The sequence below is a fragment of the Lissotriton vulgaris genome, chromosome 12 (genome assembly GCF_964263255.1).
Source record: "Lissotriton vulgaris chromosome 12, aLisVul1.2, whole genome shotgun sequence".
Lineage (NCBI taxonomy): Eukaryota > Metazoa > Chordata > Amphibia > Caudata > Salamandridae > Lissotriton > Lissotriton vulgaris.
Genome location: NC_141700.1, coordinates 747,381,423 through 747,387,422, shown reverse-complemented (window position 1 = coordinate 747,387,422; position 6,000 = coordinate 747,381,423).

Below are 6,000 nucleotides of genomic sequence, written 5' to 3'. Positions count from 1 at the left end.
GCATTTTGACACGCTCCATTTCCCTATTGTCCAATAGCAGAGAGAAAATATAAATATACTTTCCTGCCCAAATCATTTCTTTCACCGACCGAGAAACATGTTGCGCTAAATCTTCGCTCCTAGACGGGATCGTGCCGTCTCCTAAGAGAGGCAGGGCCACCTCCTTACCATTACCGGACACTGGGGCCGGTCCCGCGTCGCTTCCATTCGGTCGAGCGGCTTTCAAACCGGCAGAAGAAGGAGAAACAGAGCCCGCAGCCCCACTCGCAACTATTTCCGCCCTAATCTTTTCCACCACTTGACATGGTCTAGTGTTGAGGGCATCACCCCCCCCTTCTGCAGCCAAGGAAGTAAAGCCGCTATCTGCGCAGTTAGCTCAGGTGGGATCGGAGCTTCAGAATCCGGTACTGCTGCCGGCACCACCGGCGGGGGGGGCCCTATGGGTGCCGGCACGGGAGGCAACGGAAGTGGGCCAACAGGGGCAGGCGGCGCCGGCCAGACATGAGGGGCCCAAGATGGCAAGGCAGGAGCCAGTGCCATGGGAGCCGGTACTACCGGCTCGGGGGTAGTGGGAACAGCCACAGGTGCAGGAGCGAGTGCACTGCGCCTCGATCTCTTGGACTTGCTCCTTTTAGGCGAGGAGTCAGAATCCCCCATCAAGCAAAGGTACAGCAATCTGCCGCTTGGGTCTACCGCATGGGCTTGCGATATCATCAATCCTCTCCATCACGCGAATCTCTTATCCATGGCATTCATTTTACGCATCATGGCCTGCAACATCAACTCCATTTTTGTCCCCCTAGCACCCTTAGCTCCCGGCATTTTGTCTACTGACCGACTCGCTTACTGCTCAGATTTGCAACCCGTGCACCCTGTACCTTCACGAGACGGAGGATACGCAAGGGGCTATGAGAACCACGCAACTGCGACCGCAACACACCGGCTATTCCGATTGTTAGGGGTGGCCAAACTCTAACGTAGACCAACCCGGCGGCCACACGAAGCAATGAAATGCAAGCCCCCCCACTCTCCTCTTACCGTCGACGTCCTGCGTGTTCTACGTCCCGTACTCTACACATCCACTGTACACCGGTATACCAGGTGTACGCTTCGGCATGTACGATCCACGCTCCGTCTGTCTGCTTCTAATGTCACGCTACCACACACTCCTAGCAGCAATCCTTGACAAGAAGGGCCAACTGAGCGCTCCCCCCTCCTTTATTCCTGGGGATGCGGGGAGAGGGCGGGCTGCCCCCTCCCCCCGCCCCTCGACACCCGCCCCTTCGACCCGGAAGACTGCACGACGTCTTCCGGATCAGGGATTGGGCGCCGGCCGACCGGTGGTGTGGCGCACCTCTCCCGCGTAATCATTGGACGCCGGGTGATCATGCCCCCACACCACCGGGAGGCAAGGGGAGAGGGGATCGCCGCACCGCCATGCTGGCGGGGGAGCCAAGGGCCCCCCTTTTCATATCTGGACAACAATTCCCACAATTCACTTTGCCAAACCTTTACGAGTCTACTGGGCGCACTCCAGGATTGGGACACTTAATGTAGATGATGCAGGTGGGCTCCATAGCGTCCACTTACTTTTTCTTGAAGCTATTTTTTAAAGAAACCGCAGTATGGGCTTAAATAGCTGCACCAGTATATTAGTTCCCATGAGTTTATAAATCATAAAGGTTCACTTTTCAAAACCACACTGCATAGAATTCACACTATATGAGAAGAAAACTTCTCTTAGAATAAAGAAATAATGACAAGGAACATATAATCAAATATAGTACATTTATAGATTATAAACAATATCAAATCCACGCAATTTGAAACACAATTAAAGTGCAGGGAGTCTTGAAACTTCTTTTCTTCATATAATCTTTTTTTTCATTTCCAATCAGAAGCATAAAGCCCAGCCAACGTGTTCCAATAGATGGAATTCATTAGAGCTGTATAACAGTTAGAAAAAACATTAGAGAACTTATCCAAATTTTATATATATATAGAGGAGGGGGAGGGGCGGGAGTATACAGTATGAAAAAACCTCTGGACTGACCTATCTAATTTCAAAAGTTGGTATATCTCAAACAACCGTTTCTCTTCCAGGACAAAGCACAACTTTATCAATATATGCAAAATACAATAATTTTCATTTAGGCTTTATTTGTCATTTATTTCTCTTAATTTATATTTCATTTCAAAAAGCCATTTTTTGGTATTTTTTGATTTTGTTACACATACAAAAACAATGATAGACATTTTATCATTTCTGTATTCAAGAAAAAAAAAGTAATTACAAAATAAGAATACAGTACAAAATGTCATATAGTACCCCCACCAAGACATTCACTAATAAAAGAAAGCTAAATAAATCAGCTTTATTCATTCATCCATCTCACTCTCTCCAATCATTCTACTCATAGTGTATACTGGACAGCTGTCATCAGAGTCTGAACTGCTTGGTACAGAGCTGAGATTTGTATTAGAGCCATCCTGATTTATATTGCTCACTGGAGCAGATCTTTCTATTTGAGGTATCATAGCTTTTCTTTTTACCGTGTCAAACTTGCGAGAGAATGTGAAAACCCGTCCGGTTTCATAATCTTTTTCGTTTCTGGCAAACTTGTATATTTTTCTTGTTTTAATGGTTTCCTCATGTTTTTTAAGGTGGGCATCTATCTCTTCTCTGCCTTTCTTCATCGCCTTATATTTATTATACTTATATATTTAGACAAGGTCTTTCGAAAAAGATCTACATTATACAATATACAATAAGAAAGGGGAGATAGACATAAACATGATAAAAAGGATATGAGGCAATTCTACCTTCAATGATGACAATTTCTCTCCATACTGGAATTATTATCCTCTAGTAAGATGCCCCCTCCCTATATCCATTCTTGACATTTGTTTCCAATAGGTTATGGTATTGTATTTTTCAAATGGAAAAACAGCCTACATATAATCCAAATCCAAAGAATCATCGGACAAGTTAACAACAGATAATCCTCATTGTTATTGCAAATGCTCTCAGTTCAGAGATGATCTGTAAATAGGAGTATCAAAGTAGAAAAAGGTGGACATCCAGAAAAAAGATTTATAATCCTTAAATGTATAAGGTATTCTAAGTCCCATTTATAATACATGAAAAAGTAATCAATGAGGTGCCTCCCATGATTTGAAGTACTGCAGTACTGAAGGAGATTGTGACGGCTGTAATCAATTGCTCATCAACCCACTAAACGTCTATTAAAGAAAATATTCATATAAGTAGCACTCACTTGTGAATCAGATCACGAAGATCAGCAAAGCAATCTACAAATGTGAAATCTTGAAAGCCAAGAATCTCATGAAGTCTTGTTACTAATATGTATCCAAGCTAAAAAGAAGAGAGCAAAATCTATCATGGCTATAATCAATACATACATCCATCAATTTATGAGAGGGCCGCCAGTTATTTATTCTAAGAATGTTTGATTAACCATTTAAATTATATACCATCTGGTTTACACTTCCAAGCACCTAAATACATCTAATAGAATAATTATTAGAAGAACAGAACTCACTTGGGAAGAGCTCATGTAAATCACCAAACAAGTTTATGCATCCATATTCAAATTGATATTCCAATTGCACCAATGTTTTCTGGAAATGTGCTTCATCCAATAGATGGACTTCATCAGGGTTTTGAATCAGATCACGAAGATCAGCAAAGCAATCTACGAATGTGAAATCTTGAAAGCCAAGAATCTTGTCATGTCTTGTTAATAATATTTATCCTATTTGGGAACAGCTCATGTAAATTACCAAACAAGTTTATGCATCAATATTCAAATTGATATTCCAATCGCACCAATGTCTTCTGGATTTTGAAGCTAGGCAAAGTCATTAAGGCTGCAGTACCAGATTGTGCAGCTGGTGCAGTTCTTTGGGAGCAGATCCAGATTCAAGCAGGACAGTCCTTCTTCTTCTTGCAGTTTCAGACAGCAGATCTGAGGATCTATGCAGCTCTCCCATATGTATTCACTATTTCCAGTGCTGCAATCAAGGGGCCACCCCTGACAAATGGGATGCAGTGTACCGCCTAGGTATATGATAACTTCCTCAAAAGTGTGCCATATTCTTGTCCTGGAAAGTACCATTGTCCAAAAAACATCATGAAGAACTCTTTTCATTTAAGGTTTGATCTGGCCAAGCCAACTTAGTGGTGTTGGTAAGTTTTACAAACACACCTTCCAAACCCCTGACTAAGTCAAATACTAAGGCTCCTGTGTGGCTGGAATGCAGGAGGTAGGGTTCAGCCTGTGCTGGTCCCAAACTGACATTCTCCCTTTAAAGACCAGTTTGGTTCCCCCACCCTCTTCCTGCCTTTTGGCCTATGCAGTTAAAGCGCTCCACCCACAGGAAACCCACTGTCTACTCTGACAGGACAATTCCCACCTCATCAAGCAGCTCTGACTCAAAATGGAAAAGTCTGGCCAATGAAGAGAGGGTAGCTGAAAACTAGATTTTGGCTCGCAGAAAAGAAAGTATAATAACATATTTTCTGTAATAGTTATTATAAATCTAACAGTGGCAAATTGTTGGATGTATCTTAATTCTTAATTAGATACCTTGAAATATATTTTTACATGGCTCCTGTTGATTTTTATACTTAAATCAAATATCTCTATGTTAGCCTATTGAAACCTTCACTGCAATGAGGAAAATTTAATTGGCAGTTTGTTCCTCACCAGGGCTTATAAAACATAGTTTATAATGTCCCTGCTGATATTTAAAAGGCACCCTACCACTGGGTACTTAAGGGAGATCTTAGGGCGACTCACATCTAAAAATATACTATCTTTCGACTTTTAAAGGAACTTTAATTGCAAAGTCGAATTTCAATATAACTGACATTTAAAGACAGTCCTCAAAGCAGGGCTGCCTCTAAGATGAAAGCAGTAAAGCTCAGTGCACACACTAGTGCAAAAAACCTACCGGGCCTATAAACGCCCCTGCTCTAATATATACTAGGGACTTATAGAATGTTTAAATCTCACTTGCCTAATTGCATAGTAGGTAGTTACAGGGGTCTGTTTCTGTGAATTGTAACTACCTAACCACTGAATATTTTTACAGCAGAGCGCTGGCCCTGGGTCAGGTAAACAGAGCCCAGGGCACAGTCACAATCAGTTACTATCAGTATCAGTCAAAAAAGGGGGTGCACAGGGCAAAAAGGATTACTTTCTCACAACAGCTAATAGATGAAGCCTGGTGAATATTCAGTTGGTCCGCAATTTTTTGGACCAGTTTCAAAATGATTTCAGAAACAGGCACAAGAGGCAAAACTGAAGATGTTACCTGCCGCTGCCTGTATCTTTATCAAAATAGTAATGCCAAGCCTTAAGAATGCATCATCTTCACAGTGCGTTATAGAATTTTAAAACAGGTTTAGGTGTTGTGTCATAACAATGACCTGCACTCAGCAGATTGAAAAGCTGTAGGCCTGATTTTTTTTAAAACTGTTATGAAAACTGTTACTGTGCCCAATAGTGTTGTTTTTCTTGGAACGAATAAATTAAATAATAAAAATTAGTCTTAGTATCCACCAGGATTTTCACTGGTATGCCTGTGTGCTATCGCATATGGACTGGTCAATCCGAAGACTGCTCAGACCTTTTATGTACTTTTGTAAATGGCTGATTAACCCTTCGCGTTCAGCCACTTTGCGCAGTGCTGATTTTGTAAAAGTAAAACTAGTTCAAAGATGTATCTCATATAGTGCACAAGACCAACACCTGAGAGTAAAAGTTCTTTTAGAGATTTCAGATTCCAGGTGGCCAGTGATACCGCTTCACTTCCCTACCCCCCTGAGGCAGCGGTGTGTTCTGTGCATTAAACATCCTTTTCTTTAGCACTAATTTCCACCTGTGATCATGGTGTAATTACTTCAGAGCTTCTCCTGTCCCTCCCCGGGGGACGTGCTCTAACCTATAAATGCCTGCAGTATTGGAACAGGCA